Source organism: Ambystoma mexicanum, chromosome 1q, assembly GCF_040938575.1.
Source record: "Ambystoma mexicanum isolate Mex_15411 chromosome 1q, UKY_AmexF1_1, whole genome shotgun sequence".
NCBI classification, from domain to species: domain Eukaryota; kingdom Metazoa; phylum Chordata; class Amphibia; order Caudata; family Ambystomatidae; genus Ambystoma; species Ambystoma mexicanum.
The window spans coordinates 679,710,846-679,738,035 of NC_090922.1; positions in this window are offsets into that span (position 1 = coordinate 679,710,846).

Here is a 27,190-nt window from a genome sequence, read left to right on the forward strand (position 1 = left end):
CTATAGCCTACACCTCAGTATGTCAAGCTACGACTGGGAGGAAGAGGAGCAGGCTCAGGACCTGGCATCGAGTTTTAAGGAGGTGCTGGGAAGTTGTTTAGCGGATGCCATGGCACAAGGGGTCGAACCCTTACAGGAGAGATTCGCCACACTGGAGACATTGCTGGGCCAGAAATGGGGCACCAGAACCGAGAAGGTTGGCACGCCCACGAAGGCCTTCTATAAGGCAGGATCGCAGGGAGGTAATGAGGTCCGGAAGAGGAAAGACACTTCTACCCCCTAGGCCACCAGTACTCGCCAGACAGTGAGGCCCCAGAGGCAATCGATTCCTTTAGCTAACTAAGGAAAGCATTCCTCCTGAGATTGGCAGTGTCATGCCTCTGGACCCCCACACCAAGGGAAGAGAATATGGGTAAGCTTGAGGCAGACTCAGAGGAAAAGTCCTCAGATTCTGTAACTTCCTTGCAGGAGATAAATAATAAGGCAGAGGTAGAGTGGGTGAAACCCAGCTGTAAGAGGCAGAGAAAAGAGAAGAACAGAGGACCCTGAGATGTCCGACATGTTCGATCCAGACCTCATAAGTAGCCCCAGGACATTGGACTGGCAGTCCTCGCCAAGAGTAGCCAAATACATTGCGCAATGGGTAAGCAAGCCCCTAGATATGGATACAAGGCAGCGCATAAGGGTGGAGTGCCCCAGGGCAGAGCTAGTGGGCAGAGTGGGTGAGGCACCAGAACTGGACCCCAATACTCTGGTGTTCATGACCAAAGCCTCAAAAGACCTAAGGAAAGGGATGGTTAGGTCATGAAAGAGCTGTCAAGAGAAAGTTCTCAACCTGACAGGACCACAGGCCAAGATAATGGACCTGGTGGAATGGGCTAGAGATACTGGGAGGAGATCGACCCAGACATCCTGGCCAACTGGGTCCAGAGGGGGTTCTGTCTCCTAGGTAATGCTAACTGTGCCATATCCTCATAGAGAAGGAGAGGAGTGCTGCTGAAGATTGACGGCAAGTTAAGCGACCTGACGATTTACGAGGCAGGCGGAGTAGCTCAAGGCCTCCCTTTCGGAGAGGCCTTCGGAAAGGAAATGGGGAGATTTGTCGGCACTTGCACTTCATTGGAGAAAGCACAGGCCTCCATTAGGAAAATATTTCCGAACAGAGTTTTTACAGGGACTGGTTGCCATAGGGGTTGCCCGACCGGCCGATTTCATTCCTCAAGAAGACATCAAGGTGGTAGAGCCCAGTACTGGTAAGGGAGTCAGCAGACACTTTCTTCCCAGCAAGGGCCGCAGAGGAAGAGAATCCAGCAGAATGCACAACTCAAGCTCAGCTGAGAGCGACTACCTATCCTCCAGTGGGGGGAAGGACAGGCCTATTCTGGCGCAGCTGGCGAGCGCTTTAGATCGATGCCTGGGTATTCCAGACCATGCAGGATGACCAGCACAGACCACCACATTCTCCACCAGGAATTAGTTCAGTTAGAGAGCGAAGAGCTGATAGAACTATGTCGGCTAGCTCCTCGCTTTATCAGCAACATGTTTCTAGTGAAGAGGAAGGACAAGACGAGGCCATTCATAAACCTAAGAGAGCTGAACAGATGGGTAGTGTACATGTACTTCAAAATGGAGGGCATGCACCAGTGGAGAGATATACTAAGTGAAGGAGACTGGCTGGCGAGAGGGGACAAAAAACACAAGTAAACTACTCCGCTTTTACCCAATTCATCATCTTTGCAAAAGTTGATAGTTTGGAGGAAAGAGATTCAGGGAAAGGAGACATCACTTTGGAGAATCGGCGCTCAGAGATGACTTCCCTTGATTTGTAAATAGGCCAACATTTGAAATAACAAAACTTGATCTCTTCCACACTCTCCCGCCTATCTTCCTCTTCTCTCTCGCAAACACAACCACCTGGCCTCCTGCCACATGTCATTCTCACCCTGAAAATCTCCCTCTGCTCCTCCTTACCCATAGCATATTGTTGCTGACAGACAGGAACAGCAGTCCAGTCACTGTAATAGGCCTGCAGGGAGCAACTCCTGGTCAGAAAGGAAACAGCTCTCTTCTTGACAGCAGCCCTGTCCCTAGTGTAGGTCTGTTTCTGTGACAGTCAAGCTGTTTTGTGCAATGCTCCTAGGGAGCAGGCCATCAGATTTTCTCTTCTTTTCAGGAGAGGTAGGAAAAGCAACGTGTTGATAATTTGAGGAAGCAACATCAAAAAAACGGTTGTTGGCTTAAAGCATTGTTCATAATGGAAGCCATACGCAACACATCAGTTTCCTATTGCAGCCATTGTTAACTGACATTTTCTTAGAGCTGCCATTGCACAGCAATATGTAACCTATAATACAGTCTGATGTTCGAGTACACTGATGGACCAGTTTTTTATATTTTACTAACGTGACCCCTGGCTTCATATGAGATCTTTCTTTCTCTCGCACTGTTTTAAGAGAGAACACTGCAGGCCAGTGCTACCATCTCTACATTGGCTACCGGTCAAGAAACAGATTTATTTCTAAAGTCTGCATTGTTCACAGAGCCATTCATGGCCAAAGATCAAAATTCCTGCAATTCTCCATCTACAGACCAAAAAGACCACTGGGGTCTACAACGAATAGACAACTGTCACTGAAATGCAATAGAATTCTGGATTCTGCTTTTTTTTAAATTCAGTTTGGAGGTGTTTCTTTTCACTTTGTTGAACACAAAGTGGATGGATAATAAATTGATTCAAGAAACCCTTTTAATAGAGTTCAGTCATATTCCATTATAAACCACACCACTCAAGCTGACAATAAAGTTATCGTTTGCTGCCATTCAGGATTAATGTTAGGGAATCCGCTCAAATGTATAATCTGTATATTAGTTTAGGTATTTTAAAGAGCCCATCCATTAAGTTGTTGAAGACCATTGGCCCCATTATAATGTTGGCTAGCGCCTTACGTGTTAGTCTTACTGCATACTGGCATGTTACCGCACCGGCAAGCAACAAGCTAACAGCTGAAGGTAAGTCAGGCGCCTTACCGGCAAAATCACTGGTATCAGCGGCACCGTTATTACCAGTGCTGCTAATACTGGCAAATCCCCTCATGGATTCAATGGGACTCCATGGAATGGGGATTTATAACCATTGCTGACAGTCGTAATCCGGCGGTAACACCGCTGGACTGAGTGCTGGTAACAGTAATTAGGTTTGGTGGTAGCCGTCAGATTTACCGGCACGATACCTACAAACTTGTAATGAGGCCCAGGCTACGTAGGTTATGCTTCATCACATGTACATTCTGCGCTTAAATAAGGACTGAATAAACCCCCCACAGGCAAGTCGCAGCGAGGCTACAATTGTGATGTGTGAATTCTATTACTGATGTCATTTTCAGCCCGCACCTAAGGTGTCCTTGACTCTGATTAGACAGCCAAATATTAGCCACATTGGCAGTGCTAGATTATGCCTTGATAGAGAGATTTAATAGCATTGTCTTTCAAAGGTGTATTCTGCACGATATTACCCAAATTGTTTGTTTACAATTGTTCGAATTAACAATTGACCGAATTTAAAGGGTCACAATTGACCTTTTCACAATTTCACAATTGACCGTATATATATATATATCTGTCTGGTAATATATATTTATATATATAGGGGTTTTGGGGGTTTGGCGTTAGGTGGGGGGTTGTGGGTGGTTTCCCCCCACATATATGTTACAATTGACCTTCACAATTCGGTCAATTGTGAAAAGGTCAATTGTAATCGAACAGTTGTAAAACGAACAATTCGTATACAACCTGCTGCACATGATCTGTAACATGGTATGTCCCAAGAAGCATTCACAGGAACAACAGGGCACCCTATATTCTTTGTTAAAGGTGAGGCCAGAAGAAAGCACTGGTAGACCCCTAGAGAGTATCATCGACACACCTAGACTTCAGCCAGCCACCTTCCAGCTGACACTTTCCAAAAACTCTTCCACCTTACTTGGCATTATACTCACATCCACACAGGCATGGCATCAGGCACCATGCCATAGGATTACAACAACCTCACCTGTAGCCTCTTAGCCCTCATTCCCTGCATTAAAACCTGCTCTTACCCTCTTGTCATCTGTGGAACAAGTTAATATAGCATCAGATGTAGTATCCTTAGGGAATTTGCACACATTTCCAAATGTCTGTAAATATTGAGATTACATACTTGACTTTAGCAAAAGGATTTCTTACATATGTACCACAACCTGTTCAATATAAAAAACATTCTCACAACGATGGTGTTTATGTTGCACCGAGGAAACAAAAATGAAACAACATAAAATTTGTTTTACGACTATTCGTGTATAAGGTAATTCAGATCAAATTATTGGATAACGCACCGTGGCGTTTGTGGTAGCATGTACCATAAAATGGAGCTTTAATTGTCCTCACTAGTTAGCACCTGACAGTCCTCTTTCAGAAATTAAAAGCGTTGTTTGAGGAATGTAGTGTTAAGGTAATCCCGTCGCCTTAGGACATTCTCTGTATGCCACAATAAAAAGCAGCATTTGCAATTAGTAGTGAGGACCTAAGTCTTGTTTTCATGTGCATGGAAAAGTGGGGTGGGGATGAGGGCAGATTGTCTCAGCAGCCGACTCTAAAGGCACCAGCACATACCAGTCTTAAATGCTGCTTGGATTTATGTTAGAAAGTCGCAGTAGTGAATATGTAGTTATGGTTAATATGGGGTTTCCATAGGTATCGACAATTTTGAGATACCTATAACTTTCCTGTAGTTTGAAGAACTTGCAATAAGACCCCGGTGAATTTGTTTGTGAAAGTTTCATGAAGTTGGAGTAGCCCAAAGGTTGCATTTACTATTAGAATCTCCAAGGGAACTTTTGTTCTCAACTGGAGAAAAACAACACTGGACAGATTTGAACAAACCCTTTGAACAGAGCAGGCGTCTGGTCCTACTTGATTGATTTGCTTGGTTAAGTGAAAATCAGTCCAGTGTCACCAGAATCTTAAGCATTTTGAAGTGAAATCTGAGGAGTCGTACGTTTGAAGTGAAAAGCATCCATTTGAATGACTAAGGAGAAAATAATTCAATTTGATTGGCTAGTGTTGGATCCACCGATAATCGTGGGCATTCACAGATCCATAGCTCAGACTAGGGGATTCATTTTATTGGCTGATTTGTGCCCGCAATTTTGAAGTCTAGGATCTGAAGATATGGTGCTGAAAGGTGCTTTGAAAAAACATTGAAAATGGATCTATAGAAGCACAATTGGGCATGTGTGGACACTAGTATGGGGGAGGATACACCTCAGGATATGGATATGGGTTTTTTGTGAAATAAGTGTGATTATTGGCCACAAGATTCACAGTCCAGAAAGATAGATGGCTTGTTGCAGCTCCTATGGATCTGATATAAACAACTACTGTACAACATTTTTTTAAAAGATACACATATCAGCCATCTTAGGCCCATTCTGACCACCGGGTGGGAGATGGTAGACCTCAGAGGGACACAATGTGGCTTTTTAAGTAATCAAAACAGATTTGTCTATGGGATGTGTTCTTTTCAAATGTTTTTGTTTTCACAAGGTATGGGCTGTTCTTCTGAGGGTGCCATTTCTGATGTCATGTGTATCAATAAATGCAGTAGAAGGTGAGGGCTTGAGTTATGGTTGTGTGACATTACAAATGACTTCACCTATGACAGCATTGATGACATCATTGGTAGAGAAGACCACAACTGAACATGAGAGAGTTGAAATATTTTTTTTAAAAGCACTGCAGTGCTTAAAAATCGAATACAGACGATAAGTGCATTGTTTGTCCTAACTCTACATCTAAAATATTGCTATTTTTTGTTATCCATCATATTCTGTCATACATGAATGAGTCAGAGATGATTGGAAGAATATTTATAATTAAAGAATTTTCAAGTTCACCATTTTTAAGAAAGCCAAGTCTTCAGCCATGGCATGTGTACATGATGCACATTCCACTCCCTATTCCCACAGTACTCCTCTGGTGTTCCACAAAAAATGGGAAAAATGTGTGCAAATTGCCATGGTAATCCCCTGGTATTCCCCACAATGAACTGAAAAATGCTAAAAAATGAAAATCTCGTCCCCATCCTCACAGCCTCTCACCATGTGCTCCACTCCTCTTTCCTTGTTCAACCCTCTCCCATCTACAACTTCTTCCCTCCCAAGCCCACTATCATTACTTATGACACATTTTCTTTTCTGAGTGCTTCTTGTGTTATTACCGCAGTAATCTTTCTAATTCCCCCGGTATTTCCCCGTTAAGCCAGAAATGTCTGAGCTGTAACTGGTTCCCCAGACCACCACCAACTACCCAAAATCACATAGTGCCCTCTTTGCTCTCCCCATCTGTAGCCTAATGTGACTATGTCCTTTTTCATACACAAATCGCTTTTTGAGCACTTTTCATTTTCGCATTCCCCAGGTACTACTATGGTAATTGCTCTCATTGAGACAAAAAAGGTTGATTTTCAATTCTCTCTGCTGCAAAGCACCATGGGAGACATGGCTACTTTTGTTTGGGAGCGAGGTGCATCCCCTTTCCCGTCAAATAAAACTGCTGGATGGATTCACCCCAAATCTGTCCCGAAATCGAGTTAATGCTTCGTGCCCAAGTTTTTTATTTGTTTCAAATCTACCCAGTGGTCTTTGTGCTTTGGCCTTCTCAAAGCTGGACTTTTTCTTCATAGTAAAATGAATGGGATTCGGCCCAAAACAGCATTTTATTTGCTTTGTTAATAACTTTTTCATTTTTAAACCAATCTTTTCCAGAATTTCCAGGCAGGGTGGAGGAATAGAGGGGCGTGACAAACCTTTTGTTGGGAAAATATCAACCACATTCATCCTGGAAGTCAAATGTTATTAGCAATATAATTTTCAGATTTCCTCTGACTCATAGGTATCACCTTAATTATGCGGTAGCAACAGCTGCCCTATAGTATGTTTATATTCAGTTAAAAAAAAGGGACAGTTAAGGTGAATAAGTTCAGTGCAACAAAACCCTTGAAATTCTGTGATTTTTTTTTAGTTCAAGTGATGTTAAGGTGCTGATTTAACGCCGCTAAAAATATGGAATTCGGCAGGTGCTGAAAGCTATGGGAGCTTAACTATGAGGCCCCCATTGAGTCGCCTGTAAACACACTTCTGACATCACAAATGACTTCACTGATAATAAGAAAAAAATGGAGCAAAAGTGTTGCAGATGTGTCTTTTGTTGCTTTGGTATAAATCCTTCGAGTAGTTTAAAAAAAAAAAGTTTCCTATTGTGCATTGCAACATCTGAGACTTTTCAGAAATGAAAAATGTCCATTTTGTCAGTTCATTGGTGCAATTCATTTTCATAGTCATTTTGCAGTATTATCGCAGTATTTTTGTGGTCATTTTACAGTAAATGTAAAAGTGAACAAAAGGAGGGTACCAAAATACTCTTCTCACAATATATGTTAAAAGTGGGTTTCTAATTGCATGCAGGGGGCAACCACCATTAGTACTAACACACTTTCGATTCCCCTGCTTGCAATGGTAAGCATTTACAAAACAGAGTTTATAAGTTAACTGTAAAATGAGGCGTCTTGGTCTATGATGTGGGTTTTATTATAATTGGGATCAAGGACATGTGGTGCTCAGGATGTGGCTGCAGGGCAGATGATGGGCCTTCTTGTACTTCGTTTTCTTGTTGGTGTGGGTTTTGTCATAATTACGGACAGGAAAAAGTGAGCTTCTTTTCTCTGGACTTGTGATGTTGTTTGTGCTGTGAATGAACATTGGCAAAGTAACTCTGGAACCTGAAAGAGGCAAGGCTGAATCTACTCTTCATTGGGAATTTTGCTGAATTGTTTGTTGTTTGTAGATTTTTAATCTACAGGTGCAATAGAGTTTGCTGTGTATGAATATTTGAAAAGTAAATCTGGGGTTGGTAGAGGCTAAGAAAGTGGTGTATTATTATTTGCCAATGATATTGGCCTGCCCACTGGTACCCTTCGCCTCCCTGTTTATTCTGTGTAACCACCGCCTAGATGCTCTCGGGCTTGGTGTGCTTCTTATAAATATACAAAATAAAATAAATAAAAAATATGCACTCCTGTGTGCTGTGTGCATGTTATTGTTAACTGGCACTGTCTGCACATGATGAAGATTCTTTTAAGACATGCTAGGGTATACTCACAAAACAATCCAGTGATAGCTTTGCTTACATTACCATGGACTTTAATGTTTGTGACAAGTTTTGTTTAGATTGTATACACAATTGTCTTTGAGTAATTTTGGAAAGGTTGAACATGCTTGTGGAAAAAGAGGTATCCGAGCTGTACACATGATTTGCATGGCAAATTGAAAGATATTTGAGGTCAGATGAAAAACGATTGCTTTCAAAATTAATTATCATCAATTGTGGTTGTTTGTCATGTATACATTACGTATTATATCAACCCCTAAATAATAGAAACAAGGCCATTTGATGTTCTAAGCTGTTTTACCTATGTGTCCATGAATCCTCAAGTGTCCATTTACACACAGAGTCCTCTTGTTTTTCTCCATGATTTAAGTAAGCCATACAATGAAGTGTGCCAATAATGTTTCATACTGTTTTATTGTCCCTGTTTTTGTCAGCGGACAGTGATGAGTGTCCACGAGCATTGACAGTCCTCGTTCCTGCATGCAATCAATCTGTGTACAATCGCATGTGTTCATCTATATTGGATAAGGGGGACGCATGATTCTTTATTTCTTCTATTTCTACTTTTATATCTCCAATCTGTCTGATTGGCTGCATTCAAAAGCTAAAGAGTTGTCTACAAATCAGATGCACAAACTGTCAATCTAACCTTCTCAGTTCAGATTAAAGGTTCAGATATATTCTTGATCTCTGAGAGTGTGTTTGTGCAGTGAATGAGAGGATGCTGCATTACACAATGTTTTACATGTACAAATGCACTATATGTACAATATACTAGCATTACATGTTTTTACTATAAACAAGAGTGATCTCTTTCAAATAATACAGCAGTGTATTTAAGCTTGAAATAAATTGATCTAGGAAACAGGTAAATGCCACTGCATTTAGAACAAGGCCTGTAGAAAAGACTATACATAATTTGTTAATTACAGATCCGGTGGGACATTAATAATGACCTGCAATGAGAACATTATATCACTACTTTGGTCTAATCTCTTAATATGCTTTAGTTGTTATATAACAATAGTTGCTGCTTGACCCAGTACAGAACAGAATTTTAGTTGCAATTCCTGTACTTTTCAAAAGCTGTGACAAGTTTTAAAAAAATGTCTTTCTTGTAAAATAGGTTTCTGTGAGAGTGGATACAAACTTGGAGGTGAAAAACCAGCGTAGGACACTGCAAGTGCATCCCGTTTATTCTGACAAAATATATTGCTGCCAGCACCCCAGGCTTGCGTATTGAAACCCCAGGTTGCTAATAGTAATACAACCCGATCCAGTGGGCCAGATTGGGTATTAACGCACCGGGGCTCATCGTTACGGTCCTCGCTGTGTTTTGACCTGTAACTTGCTATAATATTAGACTCAATGGTCAGGACTTGCTCATGTATTTTTTTCATAGACCTAAGAACCTAACCTAATGATCATATACAAAGCAGAATAATTTGACTCCTAGTAGGTAATGTTCGCATTTTTGGATGACTTAGATTAGTTCATGCTGTGTAAATGTAGGAAATGCAATGCATACGTTGCTGCACTTACAATTTGGTCGATGGATCACAAATGGAATATTTGGGGCTATTTACGTCTTTAGAGTCAATACTGTGCCCACAATCTATGGAGCACAAGATATGTTTCTATTATTTGTGATCTACATTTCTCTGATTTTCATACTCATTTTTTCCTTTGTCTCGATATCCTGCTTTGATTATTCCTGCATTATAATTCGCTTTCTATATCCGATTTTATTTTCATTTTTAATCTATTCACTCACTAACATATACTAATATTATACAATGATCTTAGAATCCCTCATGAAGAGTGCAGAGCTTGAAACAGGTGTTGGCATGGTTTATTTACATTGATTTTCAATAAACAAGTTAAAAATTAGAAAAGCTATTAAGACTATACTAATTTAAAATCCAGTGAGTTGGCACAATCGATACCCTAGATGGTCATGTATTTTACATTATAATGAAATATATTAGGTATACTTTTAACTTACTAAATATTTATATTTTTCTTAATGTGTAAGTTGTGCTATAGTTTTGTAAATGTCTTACTTCTTTCTATGTATATAAATTGACCACGTTTGGAATATTACACTTTGGAGTTTTTAAACAATTCTTATGATGCTGTTGTTTTTAATGTACATTCTGTAATAACATACATACTGCATAAATATGAAAATACATTATTTCAAATAGTGTCATGAGGTGTTTTAAAAGGTGATTTAAAAAACAGAACACAATTTCCTTTCAATTATGTTTTTTAAACAAGTTTTCTGTTTTTAGTAAACTTACATGCATGATTATAAATAATCTGGAAATGATTCTTGGTTTATAAAAGAGGGTGGCACTTAAGCAATAAAACCTGGAACCGGTAGTAGCGGTGCAGGGCACATGTTATAGGTCAGAGTGCAGCAATGGCCTTAACGATGGGCCAAAGTGCAGTTACCACCAGTTCCAGCATGTCAAAGTGGGTTTTATTGCTATTAGCACCCTGGTTTTCAATCCAAAAACCAAGGGTGCTGACAGCAATGTATTTTGTTTGAATGAACGCAACAAGCTTGCGGCTTCCCGTTCATTTAAACAAAATACGTTCTTGAAATGTCTGCCATGGAGTTGGAAGGTGGGACTCCCTGTGGAGGCCCTCTTTCATTCCCACAGCAACCTGAGGGGCTGGAGAGGAGGCGGTGGTGGCAGTGTCACCGCTGCCAAAGGAATCAGGAAAGTGGAGTCAGAACGAGGGGAGGCACTGTAGAGAGGAGGGAATGGGAGGGAGGGTATAGGAAAGGTATGGTGGGGTGGGTGAGCAGCATTCAGGTTGCTTGGAACATGGGCTTGGATCATCGTGATATTCAGCCCGCAATCAAGGCACCTGACTGACTGGCTGCCCACCTCATGTGCTTTTAAAGAAGAAAGTACGCTGCAGCAAAGTAATATGTTTCAACATCTGTGGGGTGTTGAAGTGAATAATTTGAAAATGGCTTCCAGTGTACGTCAGTATATGCTACAATTCTAAAGATGATATTGTAATTTAAAAAACATGTTTTCATTCATAAATTTAGAAGATGGATAGAAGATATTATGTTTACAAATGTGTAATTTGTATTTGTTTGGTTGCAATGAAACCATAGTGAACCCCCTCTCTATTTGTGTACCATTGATGTCACCTGCCATGATGAATGTCCATGAACAATAATGACTGTTCGCAAATGCAATACAAAATTGAAGGTGGACAATAAGATTACCATATACATAGCAGTTATCAACAATATTGTCAGTGTACAGAGATTGCTAAAGTAATGATATGAATAAGTTGCTCGGAGAAAAACATATGAAATGCAGTGAAAAAAAACTTTTTTTAAATGCATATTATGGTTATCGTAGTTTAATAAATGCCTGTGAAATTCACTGAAAAATCATTGTTAAAGGGACATTCTGGTACGTTGTTTTAACAAAAATGGATGGAATTCAGTGAAAAAACATTATTAATGGGATGACATGGTTGCAGGGTGAAATCTATAAACCAAAGAAATCCACAAGTTATTGTAAGCTACACAACCATAACTTGCGCTCTCACCATGCACTGCTAATACCAACAAGCATGATGTCATAGATGGCTTCACAAATGGCATCATAGATGACATCACTGATACAGACACACAGTCTATATAGATATTATAGAGTGGCAGTCGCCGCCCCATAGTTAAGGTGAGTAGTGAGTTTCATATGAAATCTAAAAATGAATTGCTGATAACCTTTGACTCGTGCAACGGATTCGGCTGAAACTTTGCAGACAATTATGTATGACCCTGCTTTCCCCCACCCTCATCCCCTCCCTCATACTGGAAAGTATGGGTATGATTCCTTAATAAATGATAGAGATATTAAGAAAGCAAAAAAAAGAACTTTCAGCATACTCCCCATACATTTTTCGATAGACAACATTTTTTTGCTCAACAGCAAAGCCCAAACCCCGGGACGGATTTGAACAAGGTCCAAAACAACAAGAGCACAAAGCATTGCTTCGCAATCCTTTTGTGGTTTGGGGTTATTCTGCCCAGTAGTTTTTTTTAAAATATTTGATCGAGAAGGGGGTGCCCCTTCTACCAGCATTATGGCTATATTCCCATGAAGCTCTGCGACATGAAAAGGAAAAACTGCCCTCTTTTATTTTCTCTCGGTTATCAGAAAAAGAAAAGGCAGAAAAAATGACATTTGCAGGGCACCAAACAAGCAAATTCCACTGGGCAAGAGGTGGGAGGGAGGCAAGACTACACTAAGTGAAATTTTGGAGATGGAGGTGGGCTAGGGACAGAGTTTGCAACACAAAGCTTTCCCATACCCTCGGGTATTGAAGGAATAACTGCAGCAACCCGACTTCACAGATGAAACAGCGTCACAGAAACAACAAGTGTTGGGGTGGGGTTGGGAAAGGGCAGGGGAGGTGAGAAGGCCAAGAGGGGAGTGGGGAAGCAGGCACAGATGAAGGGGGAACTTGGTGAGTGCCTGGGAGAGCACAACATTTTTTTTCTTTTCTCCATTTCCCCCGATAACATGGGTATATTAACTACAAATTACTGAGGGTATAACCAAGGGTATTTGTAGTTCATTACAATGTAACCGCGGTTATAGAAAAAAAGTTATAAAAAATGTATATATTTTTACAGCTACAATGACGCTGGGGGTGAACAATCACTACCCATGGCCAAAGGCTATGGCCGGTGGCTTGGCAGTATTTTAAATGGCTGAAGGTCTGGTAGTGTTGTAAAATATAAAGTCAGCATGGCCGAAGGCTGTGGCCAGTGGCATGTTAGTGCTAAATAAATATGGTGAATACTGAGATGGGCATTGCCGAAGGCCATAGATGCTGGCCATGGCTTCTGGTCATGGTTAGTGGCAGTTAGTGTTTTAAAATATACAATAGGCACGGCCCACGTCAACGAAAAATATACAGTGGACACGGCCATGGCCAAGGTCCATGGGCAGTAGCGCCAAAAAATATACACTAGGCATGGTCAAAGGCCATGGACACTGGCCATGGCTAGAGGCCATGGATAGTGGTGCTGGAAAATATACAGTAGGCAAAGTCGAAGGCCCTGGCCAGTGGCACCAGAAAAATATGGTATCAGGTAATAATGTCCCCATACACAATGTCCCCATACATAATGTCACAGGGAAAAGCCATTGGTGACATTATATATGTAGACATTAGGCAAGGGGACAGGTTGATGGGTTGTCCCCTGCTCCCCTTTTAAAAAAAGAAAAACAATTTGGTGGTTGCAGGGGTGTCCCCCGCATGTTCAATGTAATAATATCTCCTCAAAAAACAGCGACTTTTTTGTCAGGAGACATTTTTGCTGGACCATTATTACATGGAACCAAAAATATACAGTTGGCCAGCTGTAGCCAGTGGTGCCGAAAAATATAGTGGCCACGGACAAAGGCCAGTGGCACTGAGAAATATACAGTGGACATGAAAAAATCGATGGTATAACAAAACCCTGGAATGCCAGGAAAACACTTTAGTTGAAGTACAGTTAAGGTGAGTAAAGTTAAATCAACCCCCCTTGAAATGCAGCACATTGGGAAACTCAGGACTGGCTTAACACGCTGCATTCCTGTTGCAGAGCCCAAGAGCACTTATATATTATAAGAGAATGAATGTAAAATGCAATACAAAATGGCATTTTGGGGGTATGACATTATGGGGGAGATCAACTGGAACACAGTTAAGCGGGTCCTGTGTTTTCCAATGTGCTGAATTTGAAGGGTTTTGTTGCGTTAGGTTTACCCACCACACACACACACACACACACACACGCGCTCACACACACACACACACACGCTCACACACACACACACACACACACACACACACACACACACACACACACACACACGCGCTCACACACCCCCCTCTGGCACCATCATTCCCAACTCCCTGGTCTTCATCCCAGTCACCCAATTGTAACCTGTTGCATTACTGCGACCTCCCTCCTCCTTGTCCCAGTCCCCAGTTGTAATCCATTCCATTAACAAGCTTCACTCTTCCTTGTCCGAGTATCCCCATTAGTAATCTGTTGCATTACTTCAGCTACTCTCTTCCTCATCCAAGTGCCGTTTTTTTTCCCTTGACTGCCTCTTTCACATCCCAGTACTCCCTTAACCTAATCTCACTCTTGTTTGTCCAAATACCTGATTTGCCATTTGCTGTATTACCACTGCCTCCTTCTTTCTCATCCATATACCCTATTAACCCTACCTTCCTCTTGCTCATCCCACTAGCCCATTAACCCCATCTCCACTCGTCCTTATCACAGTACCACATTGTCCCATATCTCTGTTCTTTGTGTCAGTTCCCCACAAGTTAACTGTTGCATTACTCATCCTCACTCTTCCTCATCCCAGTATGCCATTAGTAATCCATTTCATTAGTCCTGCCTCACTCTGTTGCATTAGCCAACCTTCCTTTTTCTTGTCTGTGTACCCCATTACCAATGCCTCTCTCTTCCTCGTACAAATAGCTCATCTTACCCTTGGCACCCTTCCTTGTACCCATACACATTGCCCCCTGTCTCTGTTTGTCATTATCCCGCCTTAACCTTTCTTGTCCCAGTACCCCGTTAGTGATCCATTGAATTACCCCACTTCACTGTTCTCCGTTCCAGTACCCCATTAGTAATCCATTCCTTTACCCTGCCTCCTTTGTCCTCTTGCCAGTGCCCCATTTGTTTTGTTACATTATGACGACCTCCCTCTTCCTTGTCCCTGTATCAGCTTACCCCACCTCACTCTTGCTTGTCCCAGTACCACATTAGTAATCTGCTGCATTACCCTGACCTGCTCTTCCTCATCAGAAATCCATTGCATTACCCTGCATCACTATTTCTCATCCCAGTCATTCCAATAAAAATATGCTGCATTACCTCCACCTTCATTGTCCCAGTACATCATCTGTAACACATTGCATGAACGCCACCTCACTCTTCCCCATCCCAGTATTCAGTTAGTATTCTGTCGCATTACCAGAGTTTCCCTATTCCTCCACCCAGTATGCCATTAAGCCAGGGCTTCCTCATCATACCACATAGTACATCTTCACTGCCTCCCTGCTCTTCATCCTCATACCCCAATAGTAATCTATTGCATTACTGCTTCCTCCCCCCTTCCTGGCTACAGTAGCCCAGTAATGGATATCTCCGCTGCTGACTTACATCCTCCTATATTAACTCTGCACAGATGCATTTTTTGCTTGATTCTTTGAATATGCACATTACACATTCTATTTCCATTCCATTTCCATTCCATTCCATTGGTATACAATGCTGTTACCATCACATGACTCTTCCTCATCCCAGTACCCCACCGGCAGTATGATGCATTACGCCAACCACACACTTTCTCATCCCTGTATCCCATCAACCTTCCTTTCCCTCTTCCCTGTACAAGTACCCCATTGCCCCCACACAAATCTTTCTTGTCCCAGTATCCCATCAGTAATCCATTACATCAACCCCACCCCCTTATTCCACATTTATGTACCTGAGTACCCCTGCCTCCCTCTTCCTTATCCAAGGTGCCCATCATCACACCCCCCTCTTCCTCATACAAGTACTTGATTACCCTGCCCCTCTTTTCCTCATCCAGGTACTACATTAGCACTGCTTCAGTATTCCTAATCCCATTACCCCATAAGTAATCCCCTACTCCTTTTTCTGCTCCCCTTAACCTAATAGTAATCGGTTTGCATTACCGAGCCACACTCTTCATCCTCCTAGTATCCCAATAGTATTCTGTTGTATTATCATCATCTCTCGCATCCTCATACCAGTACCACATTAGTAATTTGTTGCATTAACCCTGCCTCACACTTCCTCATCACAGTACTCCATAATAGGCCTGCCTTCCTCTCCTTCATCATGACACATTCATTCTCAACTCTGGCTTCTTCTTCCTCTTCCCAGGAGCCTATTAGTAATTTGTTGCATTACCGCCATCGCCGTTCCTCTCCCAGTACTTAATGAGTAATCCATTTCAATATTCCCACCTCACTCTTCCTCATCCAAGTAATATCCCAACTCATTGCCGACTCCTCACACTTCCTTGTCCCAGTATCCTATGAAGCTGATCAAGTGGCACAGCGAGTAGAGCGCTCGCTTTGACATCCGTGCAGAGCTTGCCAACAAGGTCAAGGTTCGAATCCCAGCGGGGCCAAACTCAGCCTTTCATCCTTCCGAGGTCGATAAATGAGCACCACACACCGTGGGTAATAATAAGCAGCGCTCAGGTACCCAAGGGTTTGTAGCGCTATATAAGTGCCAAATTATTATTATTTTTATTATTAAGTACCCCAATAATAATCAAATGGAATCTGTTTCCTACCTTGCAATGTATACATTCATTTTTCTCACACACAAGGCACTAAATAAACTGAAACATGGGTGATGATATCATCTTAATTGACCATTTGAGAACACATTCATTTTCATTACCCGTTTTTGGTGTTGTGGATGGAAACTCTTCCAACATATCTCCAATGTACTAAAGCATTTGTGTTAAGATTGTATTCAGTTGCATGGGAAGATGACTACATCGCCACCAGGCAATGGTTATCACCATGTGACCACGTCCACCCTTTTAACGTGTAGTACAATCTCTGTGTGAACTACCGTGACAACACATTGTGAGTGGGGCAACAATGTGCCAGTGTCCCACTAGCATTGACTGAGTTGCCTGGATCGTCTTTAGTGGATGACGTAAGTTCCACTATCACGTTATGGCTAGGTACATTCTGTCATGCAAAGGAGACCTGCCCCATGCCTTTTGCAGCTATTGTCCCTCTCCCGGCACTGCTTTATCTAGGATTTTTCTACGGAATGAAGCCAGGTGGTGGGACTGAAGGTATGCACATAATCCCCCCTCCAGAGGCATCACTCTTCAAAAACGAAAGGCTGTGCCACTTCAAATGTGCACTGCTGGCCAAAGACAGACCCTTCCAGAAGGTGTTCAATAATCACAGACATGTTTCGCCCAGCTTTCAGCTCTATGGTGTGCGGGGCAGTGAATATGCTTGGAGTTTAATGAAGTCCAATATGGCTCATGTTATGCAACCTTAATGGTGAAGCCAGGGACATCACCCATTGTAACATGCATCAGGAAACATGTTCTCCATTGCGATCTATGAACAGCCCAGCTGCTGTTGATTATGCGCTAAATTAATTCTTCCCCAGCCTCACAATGAACTGATTTCCTGATCAGGCATGTGCGCCACACCTGATCTGAAACCATACCAACTGAAACTGCTTTTGCCCCAAAAACGGATTTTCTATTTTTCCACTGCTTTTCTGCATTTGAAAACGTGCACTATACCAGATCAATGCATTTTCCTTCTTGGCATAAGCTGAGGTGCTTCCCAGCTATAGGCAAGCAGGCTTCCAAACATCATTTTGAAATGAGCTCCTGTACATCTTTTGCCCGTGCTCCTTATAGGGCCGGGGTCGTTTACAGAACTAATAGAAAAAATCAGACAGACTTTCGAGATATTCACAATGAACACCTATTGTAAATTGTATAGATAATCAAATTCAGAGGGAGTGTTCGGCATGTTATTTTGGTCATTTGGAAAACCTGACTGGGTTTTAGTGGGCCCACGAGCCCGGGTCTAAGTACTAGACAATTCCACCATGTTGATTGGAGCTTGAACAAGCTAAGAAGATTTGTCTTAAGGGAGGAAGGAAGCCTATCAGACCATCTTTGGGACAGAATGATTTCAGGACAGGAAGTACTCTTTACATCAGCAGTGGTAGAATTATTTAAGGTGCTGAAATTCCTTACTTAGATATGTTGGGAAGTGGACAGCAGTTGGCAAATTGATGTTGTTTAATTAAATTAAATGTAACACTTACTTGAGGCCGTGGGTCCTTGGTATAAGCCCCAAAAGAAGAGACAGTATGAAGTTGACAGAGCGGTCAGTTATTAGAGGAAAATGAAAAATACGAATGTTCTAGGATTGTAGTTGATGTTTTTTCTTTAGTTTCATGAATTTAATGTATATCGTAAGTTTTTTTTATCTGAAAAGACTTTATTCTTAAGTTTGGAAGTTGTGAATGTACTAAATATTTTGTAAAGGTTTACATTTTTTATTTCTTTAAACCAAATACAATAAAATAGATTAAACTTTAAACAAAACAAAAAAACAATTCCACCACGGCACTACATAGGGATTTCCATGGTGAACCCAAGGCAGTTTAATTCTGTGGCAAAAGTAAGGGAAGACAAAAGTTTAAAGGCCTGAGAAGAGTGAGCAACGGTCTAAGAGAGCAAACCTGAGGCAAGGCAACTCCAGTGCCTGCTGATTCGTGTACATCTCCACTATGAGGAAAAGCATGCGCTGAACTTTAAAAAGGTACTTCAGCAACAGTTATAAGGGCACATTTATAAGTTCCTGGAATTGATGTTGCCGCTGCACGCTGCCCTTATGGAAACCTTTGGAAGGGCGATAAGGACCAGCCCAGGCGCATCCAGAGCAGCGGAAGCACAGATCCTGATTTCTAATGCACCCTATTCCTCTTCTGAAGCCCGGCCCATCACTATACAGTCACTGGAAGCAAAAGCAAAGAACACATTAAATCATAGAAGGTTGCAAAGTTAACACAATAAATGTGTCTGCGATACAGATGTATGGCTCAGCTTTCCACATCTGCAAATAATTCAGCGCGCGGATGTTCTGTAGTCTCAGCTATAGGAAGTGATTGACAAAACCCCAAGGAAAGATGTAATCATGGTTATTGGGGCCTTTAACACAATATGTGGTGCTAGTGGATATAAAAAGATGATTACAGGGAAATATGGGCTGTGCATTCGGAATTACAATGGCGCTGCTCTGGCTGAAAGATATGAGAGCAGACTTTAGCTAGTATTTCTTCCACCCACCTTGCCGCGTGAAGGAAATGCAGACTGATCTTTTCCACCGCAAGCCTGGCAAAAAAACAACAACACTGTGCAGCTTTAAAGCTGTGATGGGATAAGAAGCGTTTTGACTGCAGGCCACCAAATTGTGCTACTGAGTTTTCAGCTATATATGGCTGGTGGAGTCGAAGATTGTGACAACCAGTCTCTTACTAGGGTTTCACAACAGAGTAATGCATAACACTGTTGGGTATTTATAGAAATAAGTGCAGGGCCTGATCACACAAAGGCTCCCCATGACAAACAGGGGTGCAATTTGACTAAAATTGCAGCGGGGATGAGGGTGCTAACTCTTCAAATGTTGGGGGAGGGGCAACCCTCGGATACTGTGCGGGAGGGACACATTTATCGGTTTGGGGGCATCTAACTTCTTTACACATTCTACATGGACTATTCTGTTACAGTTATTATGTTACACGCAGTTAACTCTCCTTTGCATCTGAAACCGCAAACTTAAGGACTGCTGTGAAAATGAGCTGTCCCCTGTCCTCCTACTCTTCCAGTCAATCCCCTGCAGGCATGGACTGGCATATAGGGCATATAGCCCATGGCCGAAACAAAAATGCAAAATGCTTGTGTGGGCCAGTTTTTTGGGTCAAAGTGGGGCACTTTTTTGGCCAATGTGGGCTAGTTTGATGAGTTACTTCACTACGCGGCTAATAGTTTTGATCAGTGTTGCTGAATAAATATTCTTTCATCACATTTTATCAACCCCCCCCCTCTCCTTGGGTTCTATTCAAACAGTGTCACAAAAGGAATTAATTCACATTTACAACTGTGGGCCACCTTTTCGATGGTGCCCAAAACAATTGTATGTCCCAGTCCGACCAAGCTCCCCTGACATGCAAGTGCTAACATCCCATTACGATTTCAAAAGCCTCAAAATGTATGCATACAAATGCAGTTGCTAACAATGAAATGCTTTACATTAGTAATTGCTGGGCCTTTGTCGGCTGCAACGTTTATTGTTTATTTCCTGTACTGTCTGTTCCAGCAGATTAACGGGCCGATTCATGGAATTAATGTGCGCTGAAATATTCAGCGCAAGCGTGCGAAAGCGTGCGAATCGCAGTGCCAGTGTGAAAATCGCAGCGAAACCCACGCACAGCGATTCATGGAAGTCCGTGCGCGAGGAAATTCCAGGATGTGCGCCAAAATTCTGCATGGCGCACGCTGGCGCACACGTCTCCAAACAGTGTGCGCTAAGCGCACAGCGAAATTGCACATAGCGTGGTGCACACAACAAAAGTAGGAGGAACAGGGGACGTGACACGCGGAATGGGGAACAACTCAGGAAAATGTGGGCGTCACGGGGGAAGTACAGGAGGCAAGTGCGCGGAACGCCCACACGCATGTTCAAAACACGTATTCATGGAATCGAACGGGGCTAACGCGTGCGCCAAAAAAGACGTGCTAATCGGGAAACACGTACGCCAGCAGGAAGCAGGCGTACGTGGACCCACGCAGCATAAAAGTGCGCACAAACAAGCACAGACGCCAGGATGAATATACCGTTCCTAGCAGCAGTGTTCGTGGGATACCGCAGGAGGAGGAGGAGGATAGTCAGGCCCAGAATTTTTACACCCAGAACCAGCCTTTTTGGGATGCCTGATGACCAGGTGTATGGGAGGTACAGGTTTCCACCTCACATAATACTCAACCTGGTGAGTGAGTGGGAGGATGACCTCACATCACCCACCCTATGCTCCCAAGCACTCAGCCCCCTGCATAAGGTCCTCAATGTACTGCACTTCTTGGCCACTGGATCATTTCAACGGACAACTGCTATAGTGGGGGGGGTGTCACAGGCCATGCAGTCACGCTGCCTACTCCAGGTCTTGGCCAACATGACTGCACGCCCATCAGTCCGCAGGCACATAAACCTGCCCAGAACACGTGCAGAAAGGCAGGCTGTCATCCAGGATTTTTACGGGGTGGCACACTACCCCAAAGTGCTAGGTGCCATTGACTGCACCCATGTGGCTCTACGTCCCCCCAGGGCATCAGAGCACATCTACAGAAACCGCAAGCACTGGCATTCCATCAACGTCCAGGTAGTATGTGATGCCAAGGGAATCATCACCTCAGTATATGCCAACTATCCAGGGTCCACCCATGACAGTTTTATTTACAGAATGTCAACCCTAAACCGGGACCTAGAAGCTGGGCGGCATGGCGATACATGGCTGCTCGGTGAGTATAAATGCCACAGCACATGCATGCATGTCAGATACTGAGTAATGTCACAACCCCACTAATGATACCCATCATCACCTCCCCAGGGGACAGTGCCTACCCTCTGAGCACCCACATGATGACGCCAATTCGGAACCACACCACGTCACCCGATGTAAGATACAACACAGCCCACATTGCAAACCCGGGGCATAGTGGAGCACACTGTAAAAGGAATCAATTCAACACTACAGCTAAGTCAATGCCTAGTCTGGGATACTGAATGGAAACCCTTATTGATATATCTAAGATAGCAACAATACTTTATGGTTTCAAATGGATGCAAGGTGGAATGAAAATGCAGTACAGAAAATACTCAATATGCGTTCAACAAAACAATGTAATCACTTTTCTATGGCAATCCCCTCCCCCCTTTATGCAATGCAAGGAAATGGAAGGAAAGCACACAGTTCTCAGAAATGCAATCAAATGTAATTCAGTTCACCCCAGCAAGCTTACACTACAGAAGTTGGAAACACAGGCCCAAAATGCTTTTATATGTGCTGGCAATGAAGTGAAAAATATGCTAAATTGCTTTTAATTCCCTCTAGAGGTTCAGGGTGAGTGGTATCAAGTTAATATTAGTCCAGGCTCACTTTAGCAAGGATCTAGGAGTAACTAGCAGGTTAAACGAATTTTTGGCAACTGAAAGCAAGAAAACTGCTGTTTTCACACGTAAAGACATTTTGCAAATCGCGGCAAATTCGTGAGTGCGTTTTTCGCAATTTCGGCAAAACTATAGGGAATCGGAATGCGGTTCTAGGTTCATTGAAAAGCTGAGATTCTAAGCCTTCAGAGGAAAGCTAGTCTCTAGGACAAACGGTTACGGAGATATGAGCGATTAAATAAAGGTAGTTTTTCGGATTTGGAATGTTAAAATTCAAAGTGACAAGTGCAGCTTGCAACTAGAAAATGACAGGTGACAGCTTTACAAATGACAGGTGACAGTTAGGAGACAGTTATACTTAGAAAAAAATAGATTGAATTATATTATTTTAACTAAGAGATTGGTTCTGCACAGTCTTGCTAGGTACTCACACTATATTCTTGAATTAGAATGGGCCTCGCCACGGATCTGGTCAGGTTTTAGACTGGACTCTGGTCTGGTCTCTGCACTTCACAGTGGTCTGGGTCAGCTCTGCTCTCTCTCTGGATTCTGGATATTGATAGATTTGAAGTCTGGATCTCTGGATGTGGTATGGTCCGGCAGAGCGCGTTGCAGCAAATGGAATTGAATGTCCCTATCTGTCCTGTCTGTCTGCTTTTATGTGTTTTGAAAATGGGTGTGTGTGAGCAGCATCACTAGGCTCTACCCCTCTCCACTTGTCATTGGCAACTTCATCCTCTTCCCCTTGATTGGGGGAATGAAATGAAGTGTCATCATGATGAGGTCTGTTTATGGTACAGAGAACCCACCCCTGTCAAATTACACACAATCTATATTTTGACCCAAAAGACATATTTGCACAGGTACACATTTGTTTAAAATTACATGCACCCATCACATATCACAGGAGGTATACCATGTCCAAATCTGCTCTTCCTGGGAGCTTGCATTCAGAAATGGCGACATATTTCACTTTTTAATCGGGTTACCAATATCAGACATTACCCCAAATTTATACACATGTGCGCAAGGAGTATGGACATTACTTGATGAAGTGTCAGATTTTTAACACGCATACATTTTAAGTAATACCCTCTTAACTGCTAGCTTGCCCCCAGATCATGCCACCGGTAAAATGTGGGCAGAAAAATCACAAGAATTATGGTATCATTTAAATAATTATGACAAGTCTGTACTATGAGTTATTCATCTTTTTCTAAAACCATATTCCTGCTCCAAAGGGGTGTGGTTTCCCCCCAGCACAAGGTTGAATTTCTGTTTTTTCCAGTTCTGCCAAGCCAGCTTGCTCTCACAGGCAGTGCTCCTCCCCTTTTCTTCCAGGAGGAAGCCACTTTTTACGGCCCCCATAATAAAACATTTGCCTGAGTCAGGACAGGGCTTTGTTCAATTTCCTGCAGAGCCCAGGTAATTCAATCAGAGTAGTGTCATATCCCTTTTGGTGGGAGCAGCAAAATGCAGGTCAGCCTGGGAACACAGCTGTTGTGCAAGTCTCAACTCCTGTCGGGGGTAGCTGGTGGGCAGAATTCAGTTCCTTAAACCGGGTTTCAGATAAAATGTCACTTTTGTTCCCCAGTTTAAGTCAAGACAATTTTTTACATATGCAGCTAGGATGCTGATTCTAAATTTAAACTATGACATTTAAACAATTGCAACCTATGTGACACTCAAAGAAGGTCACTCATTTCTTTTAAACATTTAGATTTTTGGTAGTTTTTCAGTCCAAATTTACTTAAACTGCTGAAATCCACAGCTCAGCCAGTCTTGTTATAAACCTTCAAGTCACTTCCGAATATAACTTTAGATTGTATCCACCTCTCAGTAAGTCTTTCTTTGGCCTGCCTTCATTTATTTCATTCATTTATTCAGTTTTACACAAAAAGAAAAAAGATCTGGTGTTTTAAAACGCCGGCTTTCTGATAGTGGTGAGTACTGGTACTGCACCCATTTTTGGGATTTAAGAAAATGAATTCCCCACAATTCTAGGTTGCTTTTGGCAATCAGCATTGCCATTCCCAATGGTTTCAGGCTACTGTGTGGGTAGTCCAATGGTGGATTTAGGCAGTGCCCTTCTGTGCCCATAACATCGGCAAAAATGAGTGGCAGCCTATTCTTCATGCACTTCCCTGGGCATTTTCTGGGAAGCTCTGGCCATCATGATGTTTTCCGTGTCAGTACTGCACAGTTTTGGGGTAGGGCTTGGATGCATGGGTAAAAACATCCCACAGCACATTCGGAGTGCTCAAGTCACGCTTTCGCTCCCTTGACGGTTCTGGCGGGCAGCTGTTATACGCTCCCCCAGTAGTGTGCAGGATCATAGTGGCAGCATGTGTCCTGCACAACGTTGCAACACGCCAGGGCCTGCCCGTGGACGTGGTGGTGCTCCCACATGCACGCCCGCTGCGCATGGGAAGGGAAAGGGCACGAGGTGAGGCAGCTGGTGGATAATTACTTCACCTAAAATCACACCCCTGTGGAGTGCACACAGCCCTGGCACATACCAGCTGACAATCAATGATGATGACATAAGGGACAGTCAACTGTCACAACCATACCAGCCTGAGATTGGTTACCTGGAAGTGTTACATTGTGTGCCCTACCTACACAAACACCACCAATGCTGTGTCATCAAAAGACACACTTCTATGCTGCAAAAATCATTACCCCCTTGCAAAATACAACATGACAACAGTGCCATGTCACCCAACCCCTCCCCAGCACCGCCAACCAACACACCATGGCATGTCATGCTATGTGAGAGCAAACAAAGCAATCCCCAAAACATCTGCCCAGGAGGTCCAAGGACAGGGTGTGCACCATCACCCACCTGTGTGGATGTTGGAAAAAAAAAAACACCTCCATGGGCTCATGGCCTGCACGGCTATGCCAATGTGAGAGAACTGCTGTTGTCGCTATCATCACCCTCTGCTGCTGCCACAGGAGGTGGTGCTGCCACAGGAGGTGGTGGTGCAATGGGAGGCAGCCCACGCAAAGCCCTGGTATGGTCCTCCATGGCGGCTAGCATGCGGGTGTGGAAGGTCTTGTTTTGGAGGATTATAGTGCGGAGACCCCATGCAGCACTTGACGTGATGCACGGATCTCCTCCCGAGTTGCCTGCATCTCAGATGAGAGCGAACATGTGAGCCGCTCCAGCTGCTGTTCTGTCCTCAAGTTAGTAGAAGCCTCAAGGTCATCAAGAGTCTCCCTGAGGTGATGGAGTTCTACCCTCAGGGCTTCCCTGTGGTCCTGGGACTTTATTGATATCGATTGGCGTAGAGTCTCCAGTGCCGCCCGTCTTTCCCTGTTGGACGCCAACATGTCCTCCCTGTGTGATTGGCAAATGGAGTCTGTTGCCTGCTGTAGTAGCTCCATCTGCCTTTCAGGGGGGACAATGGAAGTGGCCACCCTCTCCATTGCTTGAGCCATCATCTCAACTGATGCTGCCTGTTGGGTGGCCATACCGTAAATGGATTGTTCCCATGCCATATTGACTGGTGGCGTACGGCCACCGCGTCGGCGGGCAACACACCTGTTTGGGGCAAGGTGATCTGCGCCTTGCTGTGCCGGCACTGCCTGAGGCTGCAGGACTGCATTCCCCCTCTGATCTGCTGGCCCAGGAACAGGATCAGATGTTGTGGAGTGTGACCCTGCATCCGTAACCGCCAAAGGCGGACTTACCAACACTGACATCCCCATAGAGGGTTCTACCCCTGGTACAGGTGGGCTGGACAGAACAGAATCCCTGCCAAAAACACTTACCTGCAACGCCACATAGGTCTCATCATCTGAATCAGCACCTGAATAGAGGTCTGGGGAGGTGCACCCAGAGGCACCCCTCGACAGAATGTTCTGCAGCAAGATTGGGTTCTCACCCACCACCACACCACGTCCCCCACTGGTGCCCGGTCGTGCCTGAGATTCCTCCTGGGTCTGCACCATCTCCTCCCCCTCAACAGCATCAAGTGCGTCATCCCCTGCAAAAACCTGAAAGACAAAAAATGGAAACAGGCATTAGCACCATAGCACACAAATATCATTGTTCCACATTCAAAAAGGCCCCATAAATGCCTGTGATCAGGCCAATACTCAATTAGCCTGAATGGTCAAATCATCCATCTAAAAAGGTAACACATGTGGTCCAATGTGGGGTTCATCAATGACAGAAGCATGCCGCAAATGTGACAATAGGGCTGAGGAATGCGTAGCCAAAGTGGGAGAATTGAAACAATCAGCCTGAACGAACACTGAAAAATACAAACAATGTTGTTGCAAGATGCCACTTCAAGGGCAACTGCCGTAATGTTGAGCCAAATTACTAATGTGGGCAGAAGGGATACTGCCACACCCAAATCCAAGGCCGCTGAATGTTTTGGATGAAGCACATGGGTGACCCATACCACTCAGGCACACACACGCTCACCTGGCACTCAATCAGAACCTGTCACCCAAACAACATACACATGCATTACACACACATGCATGGGCACTCACCGGACAATGCTTCGTAATCAGGTAGTCCTCCCAAACCTTGGATCTGTTCCTCTGTGACGAAGGCCCCATCAACAGACTCATGTTCAGTGAGTTTGTTGTCCTCTTGTGGAGACCCACCACCAGTCACCAGAGTAGCGGAATGATTTGAGGCCAGCTTGTTCTTTGCTCTGCGTTTCAGGTCATTCCACCGCTTGTAGCAATCATCAGCTGAGCGCCTCACAAATCCAAGGGCACTTATGCGGTCAGCGATGGTCTGCCAGTGTGCCTTACGTTGACCAGGTGTGGTCTTGCACTCTGCATTCACCACCATTTCGTGGCTATGTGCAGACACATAGCCCACAAGTGCATCAAGTTCTGTATCATTGAAGCAAGGCTTCCTTGAGGTACCGGAGTGTGTAGCCGTGTCTAGGGTCTCAACCTGTCGTGCCAGAGCACCCTTCTTCCTCTTCTTTAAAGGTGGAGCAGAGCCACAGTGGCTTACGCCGCTCTGGTCAGTAGGGGCAGAATCACCAGTGGACTGGGTAGTAGGAGTATGTAAATGCACAATGACCATAGGTCTTGATGCAGGCATTGGTTCCAGGGTAATGTTGGCAGGTGGAACGTCAGTTTGATGGACTGGGACTGACACTGTCCTGGCTGGGAGAGTCAGAGCTGGGGCGGA